The sequence below is a fragment of the Mus pahari genome, chromosome 1 (assembly GCF_900095145.1).
Source record: "Mus pahari chromosome 1, PAHARI_EIJ_v1.1, whole genome shotgun sequence".
NCBI lineage: Eukaryota > Metazoa > Chordata > Mammalia > Rodentia > Muridae > Mus > Mus pahari.
The window spans coordinates 58,992,323-59,009,663 of record NC_034590.1 but is presented as its reverse complement, the minus strand read 5'-3'; the positions used below and the strand labels follow the sequence as shown (position 1 = coordinate 59,009,663).

General features: G+C 37.2%; 1 protein-coding gene and 1 non-coding gene across 10 annotated transcripts in view; both read right to left on the bottom strand.

Moving 5' to 3' along the window:
• Positions 1-17,341, bottom strand: part of Grm5 (glutamate metabotropic receptor 5) — a 477,051-nt gene that overhangs the window by 413,427 nt on the left and 46,283 nt on the right. The window lies entirely within an intron of this gene.
• On the bottom strand, positions 6,775-6,934 carry LOC115062887. Its single transcript, XR_003842795.1, has one exon. It is a non-coding gene; the product is annotated as a U1 spliceosomal RNA (small nuclear RNA).

Genomic DNA, 17,341 nt, shown 5'->3' with positions numbered 1-17,341 from the left:
GGAGGAGGAGGAGGAGGAGGAGGAGGAGGGGAAGGGGAAGGGGAAGGGGAAGGGGAAGGGGAAGGGGAAGAAGATCATTTGTTTCCCTCTTCTTTCTGGAATTCCCATGGTAACTTCTGAAACCACAAAAACTATTTCTAAGGAAGGCAGCATTAACGTCAATCTTACCTCAGGGTCCTCTGAGTGTTGTGTCTGAAGTGCCTGCTTTCTTCAGAAATTGGGTCTTGCCTTCCACCTTTGAAGTGGCTAACCAAGGTCATCAGCAATAATGTGTAACTTTGGGGGATTCTGTATATAAACTTGACCAAACACTGAAAATGGGGTTTCTTATGCCTGTTGTTGAAGGATTCATTAGATGATCTTTGCCTCTTGAAGTAAGCACTTTCAAGCCATATTAGATGATTTCATTCCAACCATGCATGTATATCTTTACACATAATTATGATATAGATTGTTTTTAAACTACCATTCTAAGAATAAAAGATCTTCTGGGGGAATCACTATCCCTGACCTCAAGCTGTATTCCAGAGAAATAGTGATGAAAACTGTAAGGCATAGATACAGGAACTGGCAGGAAGATTAATGGAATAGAATTGAAGACCCAAAAATGAACCCACACACATATGGTCACTTGATCTTTCACAAAGGAGCTAAAACCATCCAGTGGAAAAATGACAGCATTTTCAAAAAATGGTGCTGATTCAACTGGCAGTCGAATATAGAAGAATGAAAATTGATCCATTCTTATCTCCTAGTACAAAGCTCAAGTCCAAGTGGATCAAGGAGCTACACATGAAATCAGATACACTGAAACTAATAGAAGAGGAAGTTGGGAAGTACCTTGAACACATGGGCACAGGGGAAATTTTCCTGAAGAGAACATCAATGGCTTATGCTCTAAGATCAACAATTGACAAATGGGACCTCATAAACTTGCAAAGCTTCTGCAGGGCAAAGGACACTGTCAATATGACAAAATGGCAACCAACATATTGGAAAGAGATCTTTACCAATTCTACATCTGATAGAGGGCTAATATCCAATACATACAAAGTATTCAAGAAGTTAGACTCCAAAGAATCAAATAACCCCATTAAAAATGGGGTACAGAGCTAAACAAAGAATTCTCAACTGAGGAATATGAAGTGGAGGAGGAACACCTGAAAAAAAAATGTTCAACTTCCTTTGTCATCAGGGAAACACAAAAACAACCCTGAGATTCCATCTCACTCCAGTCAGAATGGATAAGATCAAAAATGCAGGTGACAGCAGATATTGGTACAGATGTGGAGAAAGGTACACTCCTCCATTGCTGGTGGGATTGCAAGTTGGTACCACCTCTCTGGAAATCAGTCTGGTTGTTCCTCAGAAAATTGGACATAGTACTACTGGAAGATCTAGGTACACCACTCCTGGGCATACCCAAAAGATTCTCCAAAATATAACAAGGACACATGCTCCACTATGTTTATAGCATCCTTATTTATCCTAACCAGAAGGTGGAAAGAACCCAGAAGTCCTTCAACAGAAGAATGGATACAGAAAATGTGGTACATTTACACAATGGAGTACTACTCAGCTATTAAAACACAATGACTTCATGAAATTCTTAGGCAAATGGATGGAACTAGAAAATATCCTGAGTGAGATAACCCAATTACAAAAGAGCACACATGGTATACACCCACTGATAAGTTGATATTAGCCCAAAAGTTCAGAATACTCAAGATAGAATTCACAAACCACATGAAACTCAAGAAGAAGGAAGATGAAAATGGGGATGCTTCAGTCCTTCTTAGAAGGGGGAACCAAGATCCCAGGGACTAAACCACCAAATAAAGAGTACACATGGAGGGACTCAAGGCTCCAGTTGCTTATGTAGCTGAGGATGGCCTTGTGGGATATCAATGAGAGGAGAGGCCCTTTGTCTTTTGAAGGTTCTATGACCCAGTGTAGGGGAATCCCAGTACAGGAAAGCAGGAATGGGTGGGTTAGTGAGCAGGGGGAGGGGGAATGGTATAGGGGGAATTTTGGAGGGGAAATGAGGAGAGGGGATAAAATTTGAAATGTAAATAAATAAAATATGTAATAAAAATAAAAAATTTAAAAAAATTTCAAAAAGGGGGGGTACAAAATACTCACAGGAGCAAGTATGGAGACAAAGTGCGGAACAGAGACTAAAGAACAATCATCCAGAGACTGTCTCCCCTGGGAATCCATCCCATACACAGTCACCAAATACAGACACTATTGTGGATGCCAAGAAGTAAAAACTGACATGAGGCTAATATAGCTGTCTCCTGAGAGGATCTGCCAGTGCCTGACAAATATAGAGGTGGATGCTCGCAGCCAACCATTGGACTGAGCAAGGGTCCCCCAATGGAGGAGTTAAAGAAAGGATGAAAGGAGCTCCCAGGGTTGTGGAACACCCTCATAGAAGCAGGGGAGGGTGGATGGGATAAGGGGTCCCTGGGGGGGGTAACTGTGAAAGGGGATAATATTTGAAATGTAAATAAAATATCCAATAAATAAAATAAAATAAAATGTTAGTATGACTCCTAATCACTTTTTCAGACATAGTGACTTTTATCCTTGTCCCTCCTTCTCCTGTACTTATCTTTTCCTGTAATTTGAGTCCTAACTCCCTTCCCCATTTTTCTCTAAAGCACAATAATACAGATGTGTGTGTATGTGTGTGTATGTGTAGCTCAGAGATTTTTTTTAATCTCCTAAGATAAAATAGATAGAATAACTAATCAAGTGAGGCACAGTGGTCCATACCTAAAAAGCCGGCACTTGGGAGATAAAGATAGGAAGATCAGGAGGTTCAAGCTATCTTTGGCTAGATAGAAGCATCTTTGGCTACTTAGAATGAGGAACAAATAAATCACAGGAGGTAGAGGGAGGGAGAAATTGGGAGGGAGAGAGGAGCAGGGGGAAATGGGGGAAGGATCAAGTGTGGGAGGAGGTAGGGGAGAAATACAGAAGGGTCAGGAAATTGAACAACAGAAATATATAGCAGTGGGGCTGGGGAACTGGGAGTAGCCACTAGTAAATCCCAGATGCCAAGGACCCAAGAGGTTCCCAGGACCCAGTGGGGATGACATTATCTGAAATACCCAACAAAGGGGTGATAGAACATGTAGAGACCATATCCAGTGCTTAGGCATGACCCCTAGTTGAGGCATGGGGCCAACCACCCATCTCAGAAATATTAACCTAAACTTGTTCCTGTCTAAAGGAAATGTAGGGACAAAGAGTGGAACAGAGACTGAAGGAAAGACCATCCAGAGACGTGCCCCACCTAGGGATCCATCTTATCTGCAGACACCAAATCCAGACACTACTGCTATTGCCAAGAAGCACTTGCTGACAGGAACCTGGTATAGCTGTCCCATGAGAGGCTCTCCTAGAGCCTGAACAATACAGATGCAGACACACACAGCATGGAATGAGCATGGGAACACTAATGGAAGAGTTGGGGGAAGGACTGAATGAGCCAAAGGGGCTTGCAACCCCATTGGAAGAACAACAGCATCAACCAGCCAGAACCCCAGAGCTCTCAGGGACTAAACAACAAACCAAAGAATACACATTGAAGGACCCATAGCTCCAGCTGCATATGTAGCAGAGGATTGCCTTACCTGGCATCAATGAGAAGGGAGGCCCTTGATCCTGAGCAGGCTTGATGCCCCAGCATAGGGAAATGCTAGGGTGGTGAGTCAGGAGTAGGTGAGTAGGTGGAGGAGTAGCTTCATAGAACAAGGGGACAGGAGGCATGGGGTAGGGGTTTGCTGAGGGGAAACCAGGAACGGGGACAACATTTGAAATGTAAATATATAAAATAACCAAGGGAAAAAAAGTATGAGAAATTTTAATGAGTTTTGTGATTTCAAAATGCAAGCTTTTTCCATTATAATACCATATAAACATGACCCACATAAATTATGTAAATCATTCAAATCTCCCAACAAATCCAGAGCTGTAGAAAGTAAAAAATGGATATAATCCCTGACTCAGAAATCTGGCCTAGAAACATTTTACATATATTTTTCTCCAAATAGTATAAGCTATTTGAGGAAAAAATGCAAATGTCCAAAGATCAGAAAAATGTGAAAGTAGGATAAAAAAATATATAGGATAAGGCTTCTTTGTCTAAGATACATACAGTTATACGGGCTTTGGTATAGAAGAGGTTGACTGGAAATTTATATAGATATACTTCACTAAAAATATATATGTCCATCATAATATCATAGCATTTGCAAGACTTGAGGTTTTTAATAAGATGATAGATAGATAGATAGATATTGATATGTGAGTCTCTTGTTCTATCGAGTGAGCTGTGAATCACATTTTTGTTTATGAATTAGTGATATAAAAAATCTCTTTTATATATGATTAAATGGAAACAGACAGACTTCCAGTGACTACTGGGGACCCCATCCAGGGATCATAGTTTGAACACAAAATTTTCACAAGCTGTTCTCTTCAAGGCTTGGTCTCCAGAAAATGGAAATCTGCTAGGAGGTTGCTCAAGCTCTGTGAGGTGGGACCTCTGGAGGAAGTAGAGATATGCCTTTGCTGGCTAGCTGGGCACTGACCCTTTCCTGTCTCTTATGTTTTACTTCCTGGTTGACACATGATAAGTAGCTGTCTTCTATGATTTCCATCTGTCATCAGATTTTTCATAGGGTCCAAAACAATGGAAAATACACAACAGTGGACTGAGCATCTCAAAAAAAAATTAGATAAAATAAACTTATTCCCTGCGAATATTTTTGTAGCATAATAGTAAGTGAAATACAAAATTAAAACAAGTTGTATGGAAAGGAATAGATAGTTGAACATAGTTTTTGTTTGCTACTTTAATTCTTTTTCCAGTTGCTACATGTAAGCAAAAACTTACAAATACCTCTGTAGCAAGGACACATATACTAAAAAATAGATGAAAAGGGAAATCTGTGTTAAACATAATTTGAAAATTTTATGGGCAAATTAAAAACATGTGGGCTTTTAAAATAAACTCAGAAGACTAAAAATCTCCACAGACTGTTCCACACCAAATGCCATGATTAAGATACATGAACTGGAAGAAGGGTACTCTGTAATGCAGGTTAAAGAGGTGTGCTACTTGCTTCTCAAACCGCTTAGACAAAATATCAGTCAAAAAGCAACTTAAGAATGGTTTATTTGGGCTCGCGTTTCTGAGGAATATATGTTATTATGACAGTAAGACATGAGAGCAAGAGCAAGAGGCTTCTGGTTACAGTGCATCCACATTGGGAAGGGGAGAGTGATAAATGTGTTTTATGTGTCAACTTGACACAAGCTTGACACAGAGGAAGGAGCTTTTCTTGAGGAAATGCCTCCATGAGATCCAGCTGTAAGGCATTTTCTCAATTAGTGATTACAGATGGGTCGAGGTGGGTGTGAGGATTTGTGGGTGGTGTCATTCCTGGGCTGGTAGTACTGGGTTCTATAAGAAAGCAAGCTTAGCAAACCAGGGGATGCAAACCAGTAAGAAACATCCCTCCATGGCCTCTGTATCAGCTCCTGCCTCCAAGTTTCTACCCTGTGTGAGATCTTGTCCTGACTTTATTTGGTGATGAGCAATAATGTGAAAGTGTAAGCTAAATAAACCCTTTCCTACGCTACTTACCTCTTGGTCATGATGTTTTGTTAAGGAATACAAACCCTGACTAAGACAGTATTCACCTAGATGTTTTTATGCAATTTGGAGTTCCAGTCCACAGAGTAGTGCTGCACATAAATTAGTGTGGGCCTTCCAACCTCAATTTACCTGATCCATACAGCCCCTCCTAGATACGCACAGAGGTTTGTCTCTGCAGAAATTCTTGATCTTGTCAAGTTGACCTCGACAGAATGAGCTTCTGAACACAAAGAGTGTTCTATAGAGTATGACACACAATTTTAAGGAATTATAAAATATTAAATGTATTGATAGTCTTTGAGAAGTCTTGGCTTTGCAAAGGACTAGTAAGAAAATCTGTATTTAAGTTTAGATGGGTAAATTGAAGAAAAAAGATTTACTGTTGTATTAATAATGGTGTAAGATAACTAAGATTATTTTGTAAGAAAACACAGTGACCTGGAACCTGCTAACCTGCCTGAACTAAACTGCAGTGAGCTATAATTAATGCCCACAGTGAGTGCATCTGCTTAATTTTCTTAACAAATTAACCTCTTCTTTGCTTCTTTTTTAATTCTCATAGCCATTATTAGCATTAATTAAACAAATGCGTGGTATGTTTCTTATTTTAAAACTGTAGTTCTTTGAGCACAGAATTAAGATATGCAATATTGAAACAATTGGATCAACTCATCAAGGTATTCAAGCATATTGTGATAACAACTATGGGAGGGGATAACATTTTCAATATCCATTCAGTAGTGTGTGGTAGAAAAAAAAAACCTTTATTTCACACACACACACACACACACACACACACACACACAAATGACAAATGACAGGAGATGATGGAGAATTCTCCAGCTTATTCATATGTAAAAATTGACCCTAACTGATCAACAAAAGACAAAAGTTTTCACACCATCCTTTCAGCCACAGGTATCCCATCCTTGGGCTTTGGGTTTGTGGTGTGCTTTAAGTGGAACTGAGCATGATAGGGTTGATGCACTGTGATGTCTATTCCTACCTCTAACATCTCACTAACATTCACTATGCTACTTGTTAAAACCTTTAATGTATATGTATAGGTTGTCTATTCGTTTTTTTAAAAAAAATAAAAACAGGGGAGAACGCGAACGCAGTCCCCCACTACCACAAATTATGCAGTCGAGTGTTTCCCGCATTTGGGGAAATTGCAGGGGTCAGCTCATAGGTTGTCTATTCTTATGGCAGTTATAATGCAGAATCTATTTCATAGATTTTTTTTCTCCATGAAGAAATTTAGATTTAGAGAGGTTCAATAATTAGCCATTATATTAATAACTAATAAGTGGGAAAGTGTGAATTTGATTGTATATTTCTTGGTTCCAAGGTTATTTGTATTTATTCCTATTTATTATATATTTCTATGTATTCCTCGAATGCGTGCCTATGGCTAACTCAATAAATATAATTTCCATATTGATTAAAAACAAAAAGAAACGTATATAGAAGATAAGGGAAAATGAAGAGAGAAAAAGGAAGGGAGGGATGGAAAAAAGACAAGGAAATAATAATTTATAGCAACATGAATAATAAAAAAATTAGAAATTTCATGATCAGAGAAGAGAAAATTTAAGATCAAAGACAAAACGGGTGCTATAATCCTGTGGGGGCAGAGTGCACCTGCAAGCATTCCATGCAAATGAAAATCTGTAAGAACAGCAAGTGCTTAATACAGCAGTAAGTGGGTGTCCAGTAGGAGGGAGCTGCTTCTCATTCTTTAGGGCGTAGCATTCTGATATAATTCAGTGAGCTTCTAACAGCAAGCTAACCATAAACACAGTGTATAACATTTAACTTTGGTGCTTGGTTACATTGCTTGCATCAATTCTGAACTGTTTTTGTTCAATTTGTGGTAAGAAAAGAATATAACTGCACTGTGATTCTACTTTAAGTCTGAAAACTAGTCTGTTTAAAGACCCAAGTTTAAGTCAGAATCTAATTTCTGCACAGATCTTGTCAGTTACTCTATATGATAAAGAAAAAAATATAGTAGAGTCATTGACTTACAGTTTAAACAAAAATGGCACATAATTTAAAGATACCAGGTGGATCAAACACTAACATTTAGAAGCTACAGCATGTAATCATTTCAGCCAGCTCGAGCAGCCAAAGACAAAACTGTAAGGCTCACGAACAATGTTAAGAAATAATTAGGTACTTGGTGAATGATTTCCTCAATTCCCTTAGTCCTGTATCTCTTCTAAGACACAGTAGAGAGAACTGGTTTCTCTCTAGAAGTGGCATGGACTTTTTTAGTTTGCATATCATCTCAGCATCTTATAAGATCCTGAGGAATGTCTATGTTTGTGCATAAATACCAATAAAGAGCTAGAGAACATCTATTATGTACTACATATGTCATTACATATGTAGTGTCATCTATTCTCCATACTTCACTGAGTACAGATTTTGGTGAACAAAGTCCATATGTAGCTGAGTGTCTTCTCATTTCAGATTAGCTAAGACTGTAATAGGATGGTGTGTCCATCTATTTTGTGTAAAACTGTTGTCAACTGGGTAAGATTAATGATAACTGTTAGAAGCAGAGTAGACATGTTATTATTTTCCTATATTTATCTACAGAAAGAAATATTTAAATGTTCACTTATATTCCTACTGTGGTCTACAGAGATATGCTGACATTTACTGCCCTGTATTCTGGGAATATTAAAGGGAAAATCATTATACTTTTTCCTTTCCTTTATTCTTAGAAATTCGGGAAAACGTAAGGTACTGTGCCATTTTCATACGGTGCTTAAGAAAGCTCCACTGGATCTGGAGTGATGGCTCAGTGATCAAGAACACTTGGAAAACAATCAGGAGTCTTTGATAAGATCCCCAACATCTACAGCAAAGAGCATCAGTGCATCCCTGTAATCCTTACACTACAGGAGGAAAACAAATAAGAATCCCTGAGGCTTGAAACCAGCCTAGCTCCAGACTCAAGGAATGATCCTAACTCAAGGGAATAAGATGGAGTATGAAAGCATAGGATATGTAAAGCTCTTCTGCCCTTTGCATAATTGTGCCCACATAGGTGAATACACCACACAGTAATCCACTAAGTAAATCAGTTCATTAAAAACGCTGAACTATGGATCTATGCATGGACTTTATGGATATCATATTTTGAATTGAATCTTGTTAAAGGAAAGAGCATACATAAAAATAAGAAATCAGCTTCCAATGTAATCTATATGAACTCAAGGAATTCTGAAATACTGTGAAAACTGCTCTATGAGAGCAATCTTGCATCCAAACACCTTCAGATACAGATCTTTCACTCTAGCTGCTGTGAACCATGAAACCTGTTCCTTGTATTGTTGGTATCAGTATCCGTTTTAGGAGAAATCGTCAAATGTAATTTACAACTAAGAAGTGGTGCTTACAACCTACCCATAATCTAATGCTCCTCCTTCCATAAATCCTTAGCCATCAGTATTACAGCTCTTATACACCCTGACCTTTTATAATCATCTGACAGGTGATTATAAAAGTTAATCATGTATGCACTTTTTCCTAATGAGTAGAGGGCAAATTCCTTGCAATTAGAAATTAGGCAAAATTTATTTGTGTGACCTGCCTATAAAGTATGTTATATATGAAAGCTTCAACTGAAATGAATCTGTAAAGTTTATATATTTTCATCCTACATCTCACAAGACTATGACTAAGATTTTCCAACCTGAGATCTTAAAGTGTTTATTAGCTTATTTACCTAGAACACACACAGACATATGTATATACATTACAATATGTTCCTGCGTGTAGAATATATATGACTGTGAATGTGAATAAGTACACAGAACATGTATATTTTTCAAAAATATTGCTCACTCTCTATTCCTAATTTAAAAAAAAAAAAAACAAAAAACAAAACTTTTGCTCAAGAAAAGAAAATAGCAAAGAATTTATTACTGGCCATTGGTAGAAACACTTCACAAAACTGTGGGAAACCCGTCTGAGTTCAGTTAAACTTAGCTAAGAGGATACCACATATACTAAACTACATTTCATTTTTACTGGATATTTTCTTTATTTACATTTCAAATGTATGCCCTTTCCATGTTCCCCTCCCCCTGCTTCTATGAGGGTGTTCCCCTACCGCTCCCACTCCCGTCTCCCTGTCATCCCTCACATTCCCCTAACACCTGGGCATCTAGTCTTTACAGGACCAAGGACCTCCTCTCCCATTGATGCATGACAAGGCCATCCTCCTATTTATGCTTATTAGTTATATATCACCCATTACATGATATTACATTGCTCTTCCTGGTTTGTGTGACCATGCCTGTATAGCTGCTCAAGAAGCTTGCATTGATTTTTATTTTGTCATGGCTAGATCACAGGGTAGTAGAACCCTAAGGAGAAAAGTTACTACTTACAAATATTAAAATAAAAAGATGATCAATCACATGAAACACAAAAAAACATGGGAAAACTGAAACCCCCAGCTGTCAAGAGTCTGTGCCTATTTAACATTCCTGACTTGCTATTTATTTGAGCTGGTTATTTAACATGTCTAGATTCCTAATTCTTAATTAGTTAGATGAATACATGTTTTATTATCTATAAGACAACTTTACATGTTTATTATATTAAATGATCTTTAAACTATGCATAAATATATCAAATCCAATACAACAACTTAAACATTTTTATGAAAATATAACTTCTATGTCCTTCGAGTGTGAGATAGTTCATGCTATCATTTTGGTACCAGTTCTCAGAGAATATGTAAGCTGTATACTTCATTATGCTTTTATATCCCACTCAGGAATAATGATGAGAAGAAATCAATGGGAATCTGTTGGTAGGGTTTTGAAGGGCATATAACTTAGATAATTGAGTTAATTACTCATAGAGAACAGAAATTATTCTGGACACGAGTATGTCAGTTTGAGGATATATTGGGATCTCATTGTTCATTAGGTAAATATTAATTCTTATTTTTCCTGAATACAGTACTAAATAGCATTTCCAGAGCAATATGCAAGTAATTCAGATTATGCATATGAAACTTTTCATTAGAAATTCTTCAATGCATTAAAATTACTTAATTAAAAATTCCTTCACTTTCTCTCCTTGAACCTCTAAGAGTGATATCATATGATGTAGAAGGACACTAGGCATGCCCTAGCTATACACACCTTTACCTATCTTGTTAACTAACAGTATGTCTTAAATGGCATGACTTTTAACCTTGTGGCTGTTATGTGTAGCATTTCATTATCCCACTTTTTTTTTTTTTTAATTTTGGTTTTTCGAGACAGGGTTTCTCTGTATAGTCCTAGCTATCCTGGAACTCACTCTGTAGACCAGGCTGGCCTTGAACTTAATCCCACCTTAGTCCTGGGAATGAGCTGAGCTACCAGCCTCTGCCCAACTTCCATTGAATTCATGGATAAAAGACACATACACTGTTGTTCATTTTAAACTTGTCTTATGGGAACAATTGCTGGGATCTATTATCTCTGGCCTGGAAAATGTATCCTTATCATTATTCTAAGCCCTGAACGTCACACCTGACCTAACTTAGATGGTCAGTTGAATCTAGTCCCTGCTAGACCATCTCTGACCACCCACCTATAGAAGCAACCATAGCCCACCACTGCTCCTGAGACCTCACATGGCTACCTTGTTTTTCTCTCTCCTCTCCTTCTCCTTCCCCTCTCTCTCTTGCCTCCAGGGACCTGGAAGTTCTGCCTATCCAATTGGCAATTGCCCCATGGCTTTCTTTAGATCAAAAGTCAATTGGGGAACAGAACCTTAACATCAGAGCCACCCCTACACATGGCCATTACTTTTCATTTGAAACAGGAGACATAATATATTTGTATTTGAGCTCCTGCTATTTCTGGTAACGAATCTTGTATGAAATTGTTTGCCTCTGTGTTTGGTACATATATGCTTATAATTGGAATACAATGATAGATTTTTTTCCATTAAAGGGTCTGAAGAATCTATCATCATCTCTTTAAATTAGATTTGAAATAAATTTTGTCAAATATTAGAATAGCTATACCTGATTGCTGATTGGAATAGCTTTTCCAACCTTTTTCGTAAGGTAGCATCTATTATTGATCACAAGTTGTGGTTTATAATAAAGTAAATTTGTGAAGTTGATATAGTCAAATCTAGTTATGGGGCAGAACTGTTACTATATCACAGCACAACATAGCCGGACAGGACTCGAATGGCATATGCAAGGACTTGATTTTTACCCTCAGCACCAATAAGATATCCAGAAAAAAAGGAAAATTATCCCAGTATGGCAAACACCTAGGGAAAATTTTTGCTGTTTAAAAATATATATCATTGAGCTTCTTAGGAATTGAGATTAAAAAGAGCATTGCTTACCTAAGTATTAATATATCTATATGAAACAATGTCTTAAACTTGATGTTGTATATTATTTTGTTTTTGCTTACAAATAACAATATTATGTTGTAAAATTTTGTGTATATATGTGCCACATACATATATTAAATACTCAAAAACTAGTTTTTAAGGGAAATATATATTTTATGATTTGTTCCAAACATAACTTTTATGTTGCTATTTTTTATATAAGAACTTTAAATACTATTACTTGCATGTTTTAATAATTACTCTTTTAAAAGAAGCTAATAATAAATTTGCTGCATTTTGAAGTTATGTTCACTGGTCAATATGTGTGTGTGTGTGTGTGTGTGTGTGTGTGTGTGTGTGTATGTATGTATGTATGTATGGTGTGTGTGTGTGTGTGTGTGTGTGTGTGTATTATTTCAGCATCACCTAAAATTTTCCAAAAATAAAATTTTACTATACTTTGTTATTTAAGAGAGTAGAGAGTAGTATGTGCAGAACTTGAGAGATTTTTCTTATAAATATTCAGATTAAATGCATCACTCTTTCTATGAATCAAGGTATAATCAGTTGACATGCCCATGCTGATGTCAGAGATTTGTGATGGTAAGATTGTCTTCAGATTGTATTTAGAGATCAAAAGATTGTTTTCAAAAGAAACTGGACCAATATGAATGCCAAAGAGGATGGGAGAATGCTCATGAAGCTTCAACCCCACACAAAGAACTACAGGCAACTAAGGGATGCTTTAAGCAGAAAAAAAATAATAAGAATATTCTCTAGGGAAAAACACACCAACTGGCTATCTAGTACCAAATGATCAGCCCTAAAAATATAATACTTGTAACAATAATTATATGTATACAACAAAAATATGTATACATGTAACAATAATTATTGAAAAATAAGCTATAAATATAAAAGAGGGAAAGGAAAACTACATTGGAGGGTTTGGAGGGAAGATATAATATAATTATCATAGTCTCAAACATTAAAAAATACATATAGTTTAAGTTTAGTTTCCCTGAGAAAAATATATATTTATTCACAGCTAAATTTCCAAAGGATATATAAAGAATATAATTTAAATTGTATGAAGAAAGATAAACTACTACAGGCACAATTCTCAAGGCTGTCATTATCAAAAAATGTTTTAAAAAAATATTCACTTCTCTGGAAGAATATCAAGTACTATTAACTGCTCAGCCATCAAAATCTCCAGTTCCACTCCTCAAGTCCCCCCTACAAATTTATAAGTAAATTTTTTCTATTAGTACACATTTGATTTATATAAATAAATATCTCGGGGTATATTTTTATAGCTAGGTAAAATTTTCTCAGACAAAGCAGAGCTGTGAGTGCATAAGAGTTGAAGCAGCTTTCTCTCAGGCCAACACAGGTGTTTTAATATTTATAATACATCTTAGTGTCTTGCTACGTACATGTGAGCATTAACCCTACAAGCCTCCTATTATTTCTTACTGCTATCACCCTCAACTGCTGTCAAGAGATGGAAAACCTGCAACAAACCAGCACTTGAGAATCTCCTCATTAGAATGATTTCTACACAGGGAAAAAAATCAAAGAGCTTCAGGAAGCTGATTTGTCAAATTGAAAGTGTTTATGAGGTATAATGTGAAGGTTACAGGGTTATGCTAGTAAGCCCAGGCTTCATTAGATTCAGCACTGTCAGCTATGTTCAACTAGTTATTCTCAATTGTAATTGGTTCAAGGTGAAATAATCCTTACGTTTGTGAATGAACTTGAGTTCCACTCCTAACACTCATATGGCATCTCACAGCTGTATGTAACTACATTCCCAGGGGACCCAATACAGTCTTCTTGCCTCAGTGGATAGTAGACACTCATGTACACACACACACACACACATATATATATATATATATATATATATATATATATATATATATATATATGTATATGCAGGCAAAATTCCCATGCACAAAAAGATAAAACCTAAAACGTGTTCTGAATATTTAAGAACATAGAAATTGTCTGGAAAAAAAAAAGCCAGGTGTGGTGGTGCACACCTTTAATTCCAGCACTCGGGAGGCAGAGGCAGGCGGATTTCTGAGTTCGAGGTCTATAAAATGAGTTCCAGGACTGCCAGAGCTATACAGAGAAACCCTATCTCGAAGAAAAAAAAGAAAGAAAAGAAAGAAAGAAAAGAAAGAAAGAAAGAAAGAAAGAAAGAAAGAAAGAAAGAAAGAAAGAAAGAAAGAAAGAAAGAAAGAAAGAAATTATTTGGGACACATGCTTATACTCCTGGGCAAAAGATGAAAGCAAATTTGGATTGCAATGAAAAGGATTTGATTGTTTACTTTTTAGATAAAATTAAGTCATGGTTGAGTATTGATACTGCAGGACAGATCATTTGCAGTGTTTTTTAGATTTGATATTTCCATTTTAAATTCATTAGTACTGAAGACAGTTTTACATAAATATGTGTATTTTTAAAAGCTGCAGAAGCATGTTTAGGAGTGAGGAGGCTCAGGCATCTCTCCTGCATCTCAATGCAAATGAAGGGTGGGGCCAGGTTTCTCATATTCATGTCCTCAGTACAGGCTTTCCTGTATCACAAGGGCAGTTCAATTGTGCTACTCAAGTTAGGTGCCTGTCTAGTGAGCGCTGAGGCCATCTCTGAACAGACCTTGGACATCAGCATGGGCCCAGGTCATCACACAGACCAAGAACATCTACCTGGACATATTACCTATGGTGGCAATATGGGCCATGGACACTTGTTCTTGCACTACTCTAGCCCCAAACATGGCCCTCAAGGGCAGTATGGGTGGTGACTTCATTATGGTCCCGGTTGGCAGGGCAGGCTACTCACATCAGGCTGTTCCTCCCCACCCTGGTGTCTCAAGTTCCTTGTATTTTCATAGTTTTCAAACCTCTCAGTTTCTCTTTCTCATCCATATCTCTACCACATACTTACACACTGCTGTGGCTCCTGCTGCAGGCATGTCTTCTCTCATGATCAGGAGAGCTACCTCCTGGGAGAGCTGGCCCTGGTGGTGTGAGTGAGCTGGTCCTGAGATCATGAGAGTGAGAGAGCTGTTCATGTCACTTTCCAGCTGCAGCATTGGCTGAGCTAGGCAGATCAGTTCTGGAGAGCCCAACCTACTGGTGTGGGTGTGCAAGAGCTGACTTTCTTACTTACTGAGCTTCCTCCAAGACTTTCAGTTGGCCCACCCCACCCTCTAACCCATTATGAATTGCTAGAGCATGTTAAGGGGCCAGTCCTGCAGATCCAAAGCTTGAGGTTTTCCATATAACAAGGCAACAACAGGATATCCAAGAGGGGTCCCAGTGAGGAGCTAGTATTGATGGTGCAGAAAAAAAGCCAGAGGTCTCCAATGACAATGACTTATTGCAATGAGCATTTGAAAGTAAGGATGTTTGGACCAAAGTGTATACTTTGTGTTACACTGAAGATTCCACTACAAGATGGGATTTTTTTGGATGATGTTTTACTTGTTTGGTTATTTGCATTTTTGTCTCTTGTTTTATTTTATTTCATTGGGGAGATTTCAAGGGCCTACTGAGGATGGATATCAAAGAACAGGGAGATGAGTGGGATTGGCAAGCATGCTGTGAAATTCACACAGACAATGAAAAAAAAATTTTTTTAAAAAGAAGTATGTTTAGAAGTTTAAAAATTCATTAATTTTCTCTTATAAGTGAGTACACAGAGGTGTGTCTCACAATGAACTGAGTGAACTCTGTTCCATCTCACTTGGGCATGTGTATGACACAGTCGCATGATGTTTGGTTGGCTTGGCTGATTGGTCTTATCTTTAAAATTGGATTTCATAAAACCCAGGCTGGACTCAAACTCAGTAGGTAGACACAGAAGACCTTTAACTTTGGCCCTCCTGCTGTCATTCACAAGTGGTAAAATTGCATGTGTGTGCCACCATACAAGGCTGCATATGTTCTAAGTCTTTTGACAATAAAAAATGTATTAGCATTTCCTTGTTCTGGTCTGGTCTTCAGACCATCAAAGCTGAACTGCTGGGATTCTAAATTTAACTATTAGTGTAGTCTGTAAACTGTGTTCAATGAATAAAAGATAAGTAGAGCCATCTGGTAATTTTATTGGCTTCCTACAAAACAAACCCTACTGAGAATGCTGTTCATAGGCCCAGCTTATAGAACAAAATAAAATTTCCATAAAACCCAGGAAAGCATGCTAACCTTCAACATATTTTCTCTTTTCACTTTCTACTGTGTTTGTTCCACATGTATAATAATATGGCTCTTAAATTCCCCAAATGCCTACCATGTTCTCAGTGTTTGATCCACATTATTAATTCTCTTTATAGTCTTCCATGAGAAGAATGAAAATTCTCATTTACAAGAACAGCATTATGATGAATGATTAACCTCACAAATACACACACAGTAGACATGGCATCCCAGTCTAGCTCTATCTGATGTCAAACCTAATGTGTTTAATAAAATCACACTTTCTCTTAGAAATGCTGTATTGAAAATACAGTGATCACTCAATATTTGTTCAATGCTCACTTGCTGTGAAGAAAGAAAGAAAATTAAGAAGAAAGGCTGAAACCAAAAAGTTTGATTTTTCATTCCTACAAAGGAAAAAAGCAAAAATAATCCAAATTTCCACATCAAAGATCAGATTACTAGGTTCATCTGTAACATCTTTTCTTTTCTTTTTACAATATTCATTCCCTCACTTCTCATTTCCACTATTTCAGTTGAGCATGAAAAGAATACTTACTCTTTCTGACTCAACTTTCTAATTTATAATATAGGACTAATAATAATTTGCAACGAAGGATGTTGAATGTATCCACTGTTTATTTTAATATACTAACTAGCATCCAGCATAATATGTGGTACTTTGCTTCACTAAATGTTAATTATGGAAGTGTTTATCATCTTACACATATATTCAATGATAACAAATGAGGTTCATATGCAGAGTATGTGCAATGGGAACAAGGCTTTTGTTTGCCAATCATATCAATCTTCTTAGAGGTAAAGCTCTGGTAGTTTGAGTGTGGTAGGCGCCAGTGGAATGCTACACATTTGGGAGTATATAGACAGCGCAAACTCTGTTTGATGGCCTTTGAAAGAAGAGAGGACAAAACGTTGGGTGGGTGAGGAAAAGCGGTAGATCTGAGGTGTGGGTAAGACATGAATATGGGCAAATAGATTATATCAAGTTTTCAATGAACTAATAAATGGAGAAAAGTAAGTTGTCTTTGATATCCAGAAATACTTTTGTGCTTATTTCAT